The 13,923-nt window shown below is 42.9% G+C and overlaps 1 protein-coding gene across 4 annotated transcripts in view; it reads right to left on the bottom strand.

Annotated features, from left to right (window-relative positions):
- The window catches only part of STK4 (serine/threonine kinase 4), a 111,498-nt gene that overhangs the window by 55,758 nt on the left and 41,817 nt on the right, over positions 1 to 13,923 (bottom strand). The window lies entirely within an intron of this gene.

Here is a 13,923-nt window from a genome sequence, read left to right as displayed (position 1 = left end):
TACTGCTGCTCTTCTAAGCCCAGGTTACATCACCAGGAATACTCTTTTCCAGCAACTCCATCTGGAAAGCTGTGGACCTTAGCCCTAACCTTAATCTCGGTATCCACAGATATCATATTCACAGTTTTGCATGTTTGCAATTGGGTCTTAGAGACCCAGTTTCATTATCTGTGAGTAGAACAGGCGCCAAATGCGGTTTTGAATGGTTGTAAATGACCTGGAAATGACATCTGATATAATTTCCGTCTGCCATTTCCCAACAGAGAGCCATTTGGGGGATCTTAAAAAAAATTGGCTAATATTTGACCATTTGGGGGGGCATTGGCTGAGACTTGGAAAATAGGGTTCTGTCCTTTCCTTCTCATACTTCCCCCTCACCCCTTGCTTTTTTAGCCCTTTTTTCGGGAGGAGGTTTAGGAACCTAACCCCGCAATCCCCATTGACTCAAAGCTTCATTATTCGTGGTTTCTGTATTTGCGTCTATAGGGGAGAATGGAACCCCTGCAAATAATGAGGGCTACCTGTACTGACATGACAGTCATCATTCATGCCTTTGTAACTGTAAGGCTAGACTATTAAAAATGCCTTCTGAATTTGGAAGCCCTTGTTAATGGGAAGTTTCAGCTGGCTCACAACATGCTAAGTAAGAGTGGAACCAGAAGAGAACATTACACCAATGTTGCAGTGTCTGCAGGGCTCCTAGGATGCATTTAAACCAGAGAGGGTGATTCAGGAGTGCTTTAATCCCTAGTCAACACACACTAGCTGGCAGAAGATTGATCCCTCACACCCATCAAACACAAATCTAAAATGGCAGCTTTGGATGGCTTCTATTGGAACAATTCAAAGGTGCTCCTTCTGATCTATAAGATACCACTATCTATAAGAGACCACCATCTCTCATCACGAATCTCTTTTAACGTGGCAATTCTCTTTATTTAGCAGGAGGAGAGTAACTGGCCCTATCCACCCCCAACACAGTACTTCCAGTGACTGTTGCTGGTGTGTATCTCATGTTTCTTTTTAGATTGTGAGCCCTTTGGGGACAGGGATCCATCTTATTTATTTATTATTTCTCTGTGTAAACTGCCCTGAGCCATTTTTGGAAGGGCGGTATAGAAATCAAATAATAATAATAATAATAATAATAATAATAATAATAATAATAATAATAATTATTATTATTATTATTATTATTATTATTATTATTAATGTCAGTGATATCATTTATGCACTGAATAGCACATAAATGCAGCACAAGCGACAATCAGAGGCATTTTTTCCTAAATTTTTTATTTTCAAACATATAAAATAGACAATACAGTTTATAACCTCCACATAGTAAATAATTTCACCTCTGGCAGAAATACCTTAAGAGACGCATCTGAAATTTGAAAACATATCTGGTCTTGTGGTAGCAAGCATGACTTGTTCCCTTAGCTAAGCAGGGTCCGCCCTGCTTGCATATGAAAGGGAGACTAGAAGTGTGAGCACTGTAAGATATTCCCTTTAGGGGGTGGAGCTGCTCTGGGAAAAGCATCTAGGTTCCAAGTTCCTTCCCTGGCATCTCCAGGATAGAGCTGAAAGAGATTCCTGCCTGCAGCCTTGGAGAAGCTGCTGCCTGTCTGTGTAGACAATACTGAGCTAGATGGACCTATGGTCTGACTCAGTATATAGCAGCTTCCTATGTTCTTTCCTAATAGTTAAAGCATTAACTATAAAGTCAAATTAAAAATAATTTTAATCTTTCTGGTCAGGTATCATTTTTCTTACATTTGTCTAAATAATTTTAAAATGGCATCCAGTCTTCTTAAAAGAAACAACTTTATTTTGGATTTATAGTAGCCTTGAACTCTGAGGATAATTTATCTTGGATAACCAAACTCCATATTCTGTCAAACCATTCCAGAGGCATTCTTGCTGACTTTGGGCAGTCAACTCTCATTCCTTGAAAACCCAAAACCTGGGAATATTCAGGAAGTGTAAGATTTTGTATTGGTTTGCTTTTGACAGCCAGAGCTAAGCAGGTACAAATATGTTATGGTTTAATGAATACTTTCTCTCTCTCATTTATATTAAGTAATTGTTTTAGTATGCCATCAGCTCTTTCACAATGGAGCAGTCTTGAAACTAAGAGTTTGTGACACAGGTTATGTATTGAATGACAAAATGTGGCAGTGAAGCAAAATTATCCTAGGAAGTGTCTTCTTGTGTATTTTGATATTTTTCTCTGTGTTATTATTCTTAAATTTTATTCTATAGCATGGTGTGTGTGTGTATGTGTATATATATATATATATATATATATATATATATATATATATATAACATATAACTGTATATATGAGACATACATACATATATAACTATATAATATGAGAGAGAGAGAGTGTGTGCGTTTGTGTGCGTGAGACAGAAGTGTTGTAAGTTTAACACATTGTTCATAATAATTCACATTTCAGAACATCTGACATGGAGCATCCATGAGATGAGAATTTGAGGACAGGCCCACAAGCCTGTTGAAATAGCCAAGTCTTCACTTGCTGAGAAAAAGAACAGAAGGAGGTGGTCAAATGGTTCTTCCTGGGTAAGAAGTTCCATAATGTTAGTGTAACCACTGAGATGCTTCCTGCTCTGGGCTTTTCATCATCAGCTAGTCTCCAGGAAGGACATAATCCAATAGAGTCTCTCTAGCCAGCCTCAGCTGGATGAGATGGAGTAGACCAAAGAGAGGGCTCTTTCAGTCATGCCTGGCACAAACACAAATGATGCCACTCCATCACTGGGAAATAAAAAGATATGATAATTTTGTGATGTGTAAAATACAAGGCACAGATAAATGTATAGTTTTTAAAAGGTGCCATTTTCAAAGTCATATCTACTAAGATCTTGCATTTTTTAGTAAATGCATCACTTCCATACTGCCTATTTATTTCTGGGTGGTATTCTTATCTTCCCTGCCATTTAAATATAGGCATTAGGTCCTGAAACTCCAAAAGCAGGTCAGCTAGTTCACAGCTCAAAGGAGCCAAATTTGTGCACTCCTCACTTTCGTAAGAGCGAGATATAAATCAAATAAATAAATAGGGCTACTACAAGCCTGTAAAATAAATCATGGGGAGAAGTCGCCCTGAATTCTCCAAGCTTATTTACCAAGAAAACTCAGAGCTAAATGCAATATTGCTTTCCACTATGATAAACTGCTGTACATGTTTTCCACCTCCTTGCCACCAACTTATGAGTCTGCTTTGAAAGATCAAATCAATGTATTCAACATAGTGTGTTTTTCTTTTTAAAGGAAAAAGACAAAGGCCACTTCTTTTTGAGGTCACACAGTACTGTACATACTGTAGTGGATCACTTTCGAACAAAATTTGTTTTTATCCAAAGCAAAAGGTTTAAGCCAGAGAAAGAGATAGAAATGCTTCCAGGTTGCAATTATACATAACAGTTACCCCAGGTCAAAGAACCAGAATTAAACCATACATATGCAGAGCGGGTCTTTGCTACTACTTAGGCAGTTTAGTAGGGGGAAATTCAAAAGTAAAAATCAGGCACTTTAAATGATTTGTGAAGCCCTCCTTTAATTGAACCTCTTTCAAATAGTTTTATATTGAAAAAACAGAGGAGTCTAATTGCCACAAGGGTTACTGCCTGATGGCAATAGCCATCAGTGCTGGCCACTACTTAGAAAGAGGCCATACGTCTGTGGTACACACAGAACGTAAATTCTTGAAGTCTCTAAAAAAGATTGCAAGTGGCAGGATTGAAAGAGACCTTTGCCTAAGAGCACCATGTATACAGTACAGTACTGGGCTAGACAGACCAATGGTCCGACTCTGTACAAGGCAGTTTTATAGGCTTGCAAGTCATTTCAAAACACACATCTGTGTATTTCCTTAAAGCTTCATTTCTGTCCTACCATAAGGCCTCAAGGCAGATAAAACAAATTCTTATAACAACTATGCAAGGATACTTTAGTATGAGAGATGTTTATCCGAGTCTATTCAATAAAAACATAAATAAGTCAATCTGTTCAGAGTAAGAGCAATGAAAGGGTTTTGTTTGTCCTCAGCAATATTTTGCATGGCACTGTAACATTGCAATGCTAATAATTCTAACATTCTAACAATTCTCTTGGATGACTTGTCCTGCACAGAGAGAAGAGGGGCCATTTAAGACTTTCCTTCACATCCATTTGCTCTGCTCAAAATCACCTCTTCCTGAGTGAAGATGCAGAACCTTCTCTCTCTGGAAGAAAAGCATATGGGTATTTTGACCAAGGAAATTGTTGCGAAAAAGGGTTAAAGAGCATATTCTGAACCCTCATAGGTCCTCCATTCAAACTGAAGCTAGTTTACATGATAAAATGAGTCCTCAGTCGCAGAACTACGTGGAAAGTGTGGGGCCACCCTAATGTTTGGTCCTCCAGAGTTTAATAGAGAAATACGTTGAGGGCAGAAAGGCGCCGTTATATGTCGCCTTTATAGACTTTAAGAGTGCCTTTGACTCAATATCCAGGGATGCTCTGTGGGAGAAATTTGCAAACTCTTCTATCGACAAGAGATTGCTATCTCTAATATATAAACTCTACGAGAACACGAGTCTGAGAGTAAAATGTGACCACAATGGCCAATTATCCAGAGAGATCCCTGTAGAAAGGGGGGTCCGGCAGGGATGCATACTAGCCCCAGCTCTTTTCAATTTCTATGTAAATGGTCTAATCACCCGTCTACGGCAAGTTGAAACTCACGCGCCAAAGATAGGGGACAGGTGTTTACCTATCCTGATGTATGCAGATGACACAGCTTTATTGTCACAGACCAGAGTTGGTCTAAAAAGAGCGTTAGAATGCTTGAGTTTGTTCTGCAATGAGGAATTTCTGGAAATTAACTACACCAAAACTAAAATCGTGAGATTTGCAAAGAAGCAACGGGTTTTTAGATGGTCCATAGCTGGTGCCAGAGTGGAGCAGGTGAAGTCTTACAGATACCTGGGGGTGGTGTTCCAGTTTAATGGTGGTACCTCTACGCACACCAGTGCCGCTAAATTGAATGCCACACGATCTTCCATGGCAATCAGGAAATTTTTCTGGGCACAAGGTGGTGGCTATATTCCGGCAGCTAATAAAGCCTTTCAGGCTAAAGTGATACCTCAGCTGCTATATGGGATTCAGGTTAGACCACCAAAAGACTTACAAGCTTTAGAAAAAGTACAATCGGGCTTTCTGAGATCACTATTGGGGGTACCAAAATGTGTCCCGAACTCCTTAATACGGCTGGAGATTGGGCTATGGAAATTGGAGACCAGGGCCTGGCTGCTCATAATCCTGTATTGGATTAAGACTTATCTTTACCCGGCAGGACTTATACCTCATCTCCTAGCCGCTACCCCACAACCCCGTCGGTGTATGATGGTTGAGGAAAGACTCCGGAAGATGGGCTTCTGCCCAGTACAATTGTTAGAACAGGGCGAGTCAACAGCAAGATCCCTAGTCAAACAAAGGCTTAGGGACATAAATTTCCAGGAGGAAAGGGCCTCCGTAAATAGGCCGCTACAATTCCTAAGCACTAAGAAAGACTGGGTCACAGCCTCTTATTTCTATACAATCTATTCACCAAAGCTGTGCTGGGCGTTTACAAGAGCTCGCTTGAATGCTTTACCCTCAGCGATGCTAGTAGGGAAATTTGAGAGAAAACCCTATGAGGAGAGACTATGCCTTTGCGGAGCTGCTCTCAAAACACTGACACATTTACTGTTACACTGCCCACTTTATACAGATGAAAGAGATTTATTTTTATCTCAGTATCTGAAAGATCTCCAAAGCCACTCAGTGGAGACAATTCTAATATGCTTATTAGAAGACAGGGACCCAACAATATCCCTGGCGGTTGCTAAATTTTGTTACACATTGACCAAACTAAGAGAAGCTAGAGCACAGCAATTGGTTACTGTCAAAGATTCCTGATTTTATATATTTGATGACATTTTAGACTTTGTCTCCATTATTTTCTTTTTACTGTGTATATTCTGTGTATATTGATGTTTGATCTAAGATCGTAAATAAACAACTAACTAACTACATGATAAAATGAGTCCTCAGTCGCAGAACTACGTGGAAAGTGTGGGGCCACCCTAATGTCCAGATAGCAGCTGAGGAAGGATTTCGGCCCATGTTTCCCCATTTTCTTTTTACATTTTTTATTTAATATTTTCAAATATAACCCAAAACATATAAAAATAGAATACAGATTATTATATCTACAGAGTAAATAATTTTACCTTTGGAAGAAACACCTCAACACATAGATCTTTTGGTAATTTATTTGAGCCATGCCTTTTTTTTTATTGCTTGAATGTATATGTACTTCTAGGAGTCCTTAAAATAAGGATGTTCTGTGCTTGGCAGAGGCAACCATCACACTGAATTCCCATAAAGATGGGAGATGGTCACTTGATAACCCATACCAAGGATCATGTTACAACAGGATGTAGTGAAGGCATACAAAGGAAATGAAAAAATATCAATAAAAAACCTTTAAAAATAATGGAGAGCCGACTGGGTTAATTTTATTCTACTGCTGACTGCTATTTCCCATTCCAATGGGGTTCATTGCACATAATCAAATCAAGCAATGACAAATGGAGGTCAGACTATGCAAAGGTGCTTGCAAAAATGCTGACATACTCAGGCGTTGCTTGAAGCCACATTTGGCTAAAGTCAACAATGACTTGAAGCCACATTTGGCTAAATGGCAATGTCACCGAGAGCAAACAAAGCTTGCATTGCCCTCATAAACTGGTCTGTTGCAGTGGCAACTGGGTCAATTCCCCTTGTGTTGCCATGCTGCACTGGCAGCTATTGGATGTGAACCACTGGACAACTGTACCAAAATAGTATGTGTAATGAAACAATACAGATGAAAAGCACTTTTCTGTATAAACATATTACATTAATTCTGTTCAGCATAAATGCCAATGCCTTAAGATTTCAAACACAGGGGGAAAATGAATATCCTACTCTGACCAGTACAGTTTATTTTCAGACAAAAGATGCATCAATAAGGATTACTCTAGGAAGTGGTCCTTTTATCAAGTACTTTTAAAGACAGCAATACGTGGGTGCCCATAAACACCACAATAGCATAGCCACAAATAATGGATCACAGATGTACAGAAGTTGTTGGAATTTTATTCAGAAAGTAAACAACGTCCATTAGCAATGAGTTATCTACGTCATGTTGACCGTTTCTAAGAGCACTTAACATATAGTGGCTGGCATCCTGACTAATGGAGCAGTTGCAGAAGAAGGATGTTGCACTTGTTCAACAAGCACAAGTCAGTTCCACTGTTCCAGGAGCTTCTGTTACACATTTTACACTTCTGTCACTGTCCTTGGGCAAGCTGGGTGCCAGTGCAATCCAGGTGCAAACTCATACTACAGCTGAAGTGGTGTGCCTTTGCACAGGCACCTTGCACAATCTTTCTTTGCATCTTTGGTACTGGCACAATTACTCATTGTCAAGGATTCACCTTTGCAAGTATGATCTAAAAACCACTTGCAAACTATATAACTACATAAAACCCTTTATGCTGGACAATAAAAATATAGGAGTTAGATAATAGTCACTCTTCTGGCCCAAGCTAGTAAAAGCCAACAAGTTAAAGAGCAGGCATAACTCTTTGCTCTCACATTAACCCATTGAAGACATAATGGGTTGAACAGAAACATTAGAACTTTTTGATGTTTGAAGCAGGGATGTACAAGAACCGGTTCGGCGTGCCTTCTTGTTCTGGAGTGCTGAACCAGTTCAGAAGTCCGGCATTCAAGCCAGTTCAGAGGCAGGGAGATCCTTTAAGGGGCAGGGAAGGTGCCCTTACCTGCCACGCCGCTTACCCCCCACTGGCGCTCTCCCCCAAAATGCTGCTGCAGCGTGCCTGCTTGCACCCCCCAGTGAACATCGTACCAGAAATGGCCAACGCACACACATCTGGTACGGCATTCACTGGGGTGCAAGCAGGTATGCTGCAGTCCTGCAACAACACTTTTGGAGAGAGCGCTGGTGGGGGGAAAGTGGCAGGGCAGGTAAGGGCACCCTCCCTGACCTTTAAAGGACCCCCTCCCCCCATCCCTAGTATGAAGTGATGCTTCACTGCAGAGATAGGCAACTTTAGCTCTCCAGCTGTTGAACTGCAATTCCCATCACCCCCAGCCACAATTTATTGTGGCTAAGGATGATGGGAGTTGTAGTTCAACAACAGCTGGAAAGCCAAGGTTGCCTACCCCTGCTTTACTGAAGCAGAACTAAATAGCAGTAGTACCTGGCTGGTAGATGCGGCTATGCTAAAGAATTCAAAAGAGTGCTGGCAATGTTTTTTTAAAAAAACCCTCAAAAGGTAGATCAGCTTGTAAACCTATTCCTTGCAGGCAGCAAAATCAAAACATAATCAGCATAGGGAGGCATGGCCACCACAAAGAAGGGACTTTTCATTGAAGCCGGTTATGTTCTCCACCGATAATTGGAAGTGATGCAGTGATAATGAATGCCTGCCAGGACAGATTAATGTCCATCTTCAAGAGTCAAGTGTATAACATCAGAGTGCTTTATATTCTTGTATTCTTAAATGCAACCTCTGGATTTGTTTGATGCATAGAGATACTGTTCCAAGAGAACAACAGGAAAATCCTGATTGTAACAATGAATAAAGCTATTTCCTACAATTGCCATTCTTCCTTTTCAACATGAAGGACCAAGCAATGACAAAGAAAGAAAGCTGCTATTAAACAACCTTGAGCTCCTCCTTATATAAAATATCAGGTCAATAATACTTTGTCTGCAACTGTAATCCAACTACACATCTAATGGATGCCTTCTGAGGCTCCTATATTTAATTACGCTCTGTTTCAGATCTCTGATTTTACAGAGAAAGTGGAGCCATTGCTCTAAATGAAAAATTACAGACGAGTGAAAGGTTTATTGAATCGAAGCACTTTACCAGCTTTAGCCAAAGTTTAAGTAGAAAACGTAAAGCTATAAAAATGCAGCTAGGATCTTCTGACATTACACCTATTGAGACTATTTCAAGTTCACATAATAAAAACATTGGGCTGGTTCACACATAACACACAGCCAAGATTAATCATTGGCTCAGCACAATGTACCCGAGTCTCAGCAATGTGCTCCCTGTTACCTGTGAGCCTCGGAAAAATTCTACTTCCAATTAAGGTTAGAAAGAAGCCAGGATCTGTTCAAACCAATTGACACTGGTTTATTCCAGTCAAAGTTACAAATCAATCATGATCTGAACCAGCTGTAATTTGGGGGCTGAAGTGTTCACAAGTGCTTTCCCTAAACCAACTTTCATATCTCCTATGAAAAGCAAAAGATGGATTCATGCTTATTCAAGCTCACTCTGTGCAGTAGTATTTCTGCATCTATAACACGGGGAACAAAGTGCTTCACATCATCTCATTTAGAGCTCTGTTTGAATGAAGAGCTTAACTACAAAAACTGTTTTGAATGCAGAGGCACAACTCCTGAATCTATAAAATAAATAATCAAGGCAAGTAACTCTTAGTTGGGTTGCCACGTGACTCTCTTCTTCTGAAGCCCGATTCAGACATGATGTTTGAGTGTACAGATGTCAGTACACTTGTACATATGTTTGTGTGAATGACTGTACCTGTGTTCATTTTAAAAGTGAACCTGGATACAGGCCCTTCAAATGCATGAGCAGATAGGAACTACAAGTTACTCACCTGTAACATTGGTTCTTCTAGTGGTCATCTGTACTTCTACACAAATGGGCTATGCGTATGCACAGAGGCCTCGTTGGAACCTAACAAGCTCAATTCTCCTGCTTCGGGCGGGAACCCCGCTCCCAGCCGCTATATGCGGCTGCGCCACTCCTCATCCCCTCAGTCACAGAGTCCAGCTTCAGTGAACCCCGCAGGGAGGACAGGAGGGCATGTAAAAGTACAGCTGACCACTAGAAGAACCAACGTTACAGGTGAGTAACCTGTAGTTCTTCGACGTGGTCTCTGTCTTTTACACAAATGGGTGCATAACAAGCAAGCACCCAAGGAGGAGAGAAGAACAGAGGCAATATAATCTGCCAGAAAATTTTTATTTCAGAAACAAACATATCAACTGAAAATGGATTGCAGGACACACCTGCCAAATACCGCATCAATCCATGCCCTGGAATCAACGGCATAATGATGGATAAATGAGTGGGGAGAAGCCCAGGAAGCTGCCTGACATATAGCGTCCAACAGTACTGCATGATCAAAGGCTACAGAGGTTGCCACTGACCGAACTGAGTGTGCCTTAACAATTGCAGGCAACTGCTTGTGAGCCAACCGATAACAGAGTTCAACTGTGGAAACTATCCACCTAGACATGGACTGGGCTGAAACTTGAAGACCTTTACACGGCCCATCCTAGAGAACGAACAAGGAAGGAGTTTTCCTCCATTCAGCAGACCTCTGGATATAGAAAGATAACGCCCTTCTGTCCAGACAATGTAATCATTTCTCTGCATCTGAGGAAGGATTCGGAAAGAACACTGGCAGAGTGAGCGGGGCCAAACGGTGAAACATGGACACCACTTTGGGTAGAAACTGGACATCTGGTCAAAGAATGACCTTATCCTTATGAAACTGAAGGTATGGTTGGTCAACCCTCAAGGTTCTCAGCTCACTTACCCTCCTGGTGGAGGTAATAGCCACCCAAAAGGTGACTTTCCAGGTCAAGAGACGGGGGGGGTCAGCTGAAGCGAAAGGCTCAAACAGCAGATGCAGCAGACCAGCCAACACCACCGAGAGATCCCAAGCTGGTGACATGACAGGATCATCCGGAAACATATGTGTTAAACCTCTTAGAAAACTTTTTATCACCGGGTCTTTAAACCATGAAGCCCGGTCAGCGGGGTAAACGCGCCACAATGGCAGTCAAATATACCTTGATGAAAGCTTTAAACCAGACTCCTTAAGGGACAACAGATAATTACATATATCTTGAACGGATAGATTAAACACATCAAAGTTATGCAGTACAGTGAAGAAACAGAGACGAGTCCACTTGTGAGCATATGATTTCCGTGTGGACTGCTTTCTGGCAGCAACCAAAACTTCCCTAAGTCTCAATGGGAAGTTGGCAGGACCTTCCATGCTGTCAGATGGAGGGACCAAACATCTGGGTGAAGCACCCGTCCCTTCTCCAATGACAGCAGGTTCGGCAGGGCAGTCAGGCATTTCCAATCCACTGCCAAGAGCCTCAGGACTGGAAACCAAGGCCTCCTGGACCAACACGGGGCTATCAGGATTGCCCTGGCTCGATCCACCCTCAATTTGCGCAGGACCCTCGGAATGAGGGAAAATGGGAGGAACACAGATAGAAGAGGGCCTGCCCAAGACAGAACGAAGGCATTGCCCAGAGAGCCCTCTTCCTCCCCTGGAGCAATAGAGAGCACATTGCACATTGTCTTGGGAAGCAAACAGGTCCAGCAATGGGACTCTCAAGTTTACAAATATGCCCCTGTGAACACCTTGGTGTAAAGCCCACTTGTGGGAGACCACCGTCATTCTGCTCAAAGTGTCTGCTTGGACATTCAGCGCACCTTGTATATGAACTGCCTGAGGCGATACCACATGTGCCACGCACCAATGCCAAAGCTCCAGAGCCAGAAACAGAAGGCTCCTTGAGGATGTGCCAACCTGTCGATTGACATAGGCTTTTGCTGTTGTATTGTCTGTTTGTATTATCACTGAATGACCCCCAATCAAGGGCAGGAAGCCTTTAAGTGTGTTGAAAATGGCCAACAGCTCCAGTTAATTGATGTGTTGAGTCCTCTCTTTGGGGGGACCAATGTCCACTCAGATTAAGCCCTTCCAGGTGTGCCCCCCAACTGAGCTCCAATTAGTCTGTCGTGACCACCCATTGGGCTTGAGGGGCCTGAAAGGGAGTACCGACACTCAAGTGCCAAAACTCCATCCACCACTCCGCTGCTGCCCATACCCATCAAGGGGGCGTGTGCTCTAGATGGCCCGGATCCTGAAGGGGATTGAGCATGTCTAAAAACTACCTCTGAATGACACACATTCAAAGACGCGCTTGAGGTAGCATGTATGTATTCGCTGCCATGTGACCCAGCAGGTGCTGTATGGAGCACATACAATGCCACAATAAAATAAATAGTCTGTGGGCCACCGGCTAGGAAAGTGGCTGTCAGCCTCTGGAGAGTAACTATGCAGTTCATCGGAAGGAAGACCTTTTCCAAGGTCGTGTCGAATATAAGTCTGATGAACTCAATTCGATGGGTGGGTTCTAACTGAGATTTTTTGAAGTTTATTTGGAAACCCAGCTCCTGCAGGGTATTTACCACGATCTCAAGGGCATCCAGGACCACACACCTGGTGCTCACCAAGATGAGCCAATCGTCTAAATACTGCAGCACCTGCAAACCTTGCTCCTGCAGAAACACCACCACTGGGGCCAGACATTTCGTAAAGACCCTCGGTGCGGTCGTGAGGCCGAACAGCAAGGCCTTGAATTGATAGGGGATCCTCCTGATCTGAAGCCACAGGAAGCGTCAATGCTGAGGGTATACTGAAACGTGATAGTACTCATCTTTTAAGTCCAGGGAAACCATCCACATGTTCTTTTTCAGGATGGTCATAATGGTTGGTACTGACAGCATTCGGAACCTTTTGTAGACCAAATGTCTGTTCAGGACCCTGAGGTCTAGTATAGGGTGCTGACTGCCATCTGGCTTTGGCACAAGAAAGTACTGGGAATAGAACCCAGGGCTGTTGGAGTTGGCAACTTTCTCGATTACATCCTTTTCCAGGAGAGCAGCGACCTCTTGATCCAACTCCGGGGTGCAAGGAGTCACCACAATCCTGGACACCGGCCGTGTTCCGCAAAACTCCAGGGCAAAACCCAAACGTATAATTGTGAGGACCCAGTGGTCCATAGTCACTTTGTCAAAGCTTGCCAAGAAAGGGGCCAGGTGAGTCCTGAAGCACCCCGAGTCATTGCTTCTTCTGGGAGATATTCGGGCTCTGTTTCTGAAAGGCCGGCTTACTGTGCTGGCCATCCAACTTGTACCTTGGTTAGAATTTGTTGCCATGAAAGGACCGTTCCGAAGGCAACTGTTGCTGCGAAGAGGCCCTCTGTGTCTGATAAGGCGACCACCTGGCAGTTTTCTGCGGTTTGGTAGTCAGTGAAGCATACAACATAGAACGTGCTGTGCTCCTCAACTTCTGAACTTTCTGGAACATGTCATCAGTCTGTTCTGAAAAGAGACTAGAGCCCTCAAAGGGCAAGTCCTCGACCCTAGCACGGGCCTCATAGTTAAGTCCAGACAAGCGCAGCCAAGTGTGTCGTCTGAGCGCCACAGATGTGGCCATCACCTTGGCCGCACATTCCACTGAATGTCGGGCTGAATAAAGTTCCTGTTTTGCCAGCTGAATGGCCTCGCTGAAACACACTTTTGCTTGATCCCTCTTGCCCTGTGGGAGAAGATCCAGGGAAGAACTCATCTTCTCCCACAAAAAGTGGTTCCGTCAGGTGTTATAAGCCTGATAATTGGCCGAATACATCCTCCTCCTTAAGGAATCCAATTTTCTGCCTTCCTTGTCACTCGGTGCAGACGGGCTGTGACCCCTAGTCCTTTGCAAGGAAGCCTCCACAACAATCGAATTTGGGGTGGGATGATTTTTCAAAAAGGCCGTATCATTCTGCAGTTGCACCCTGTAGAAATTCTCTAAATTCCTGTTAGGCTGAAAATGCATTGTTGGCTTTTTCCAGTGAGCTCGCATGACCTTCAGCAATGCCAAATTCAGGGGCAGAGCAGCCGGTACCTTGGCCTCTGAGTCGATAAGGCTGAACAAAGGGTCCAGTTCTCCCTTTTGCTGGT

The sequence above is a fragment of the Hemicordylus capensis genome, chromosome 4, assembly GCF_027244095.1.
Source record: "Hemicordylus capensis ecotype Gifberg chromosome 4, rHemCap1.1.pri, whole genome shotgun sequence".
In the NCBI taxonomy this organism is placed as follows: domain Eukaryota; kingdom Metazoa; phylum Chordata; class Lepidosauria; order Squamata; family Cordylidae; genus Hemicordylus; species Hemicordylus capensis.
Note: the sequence above shows the minus strand (reverse complement) of the source record. Positions and strands in the feature narration are given on the sequence as shown.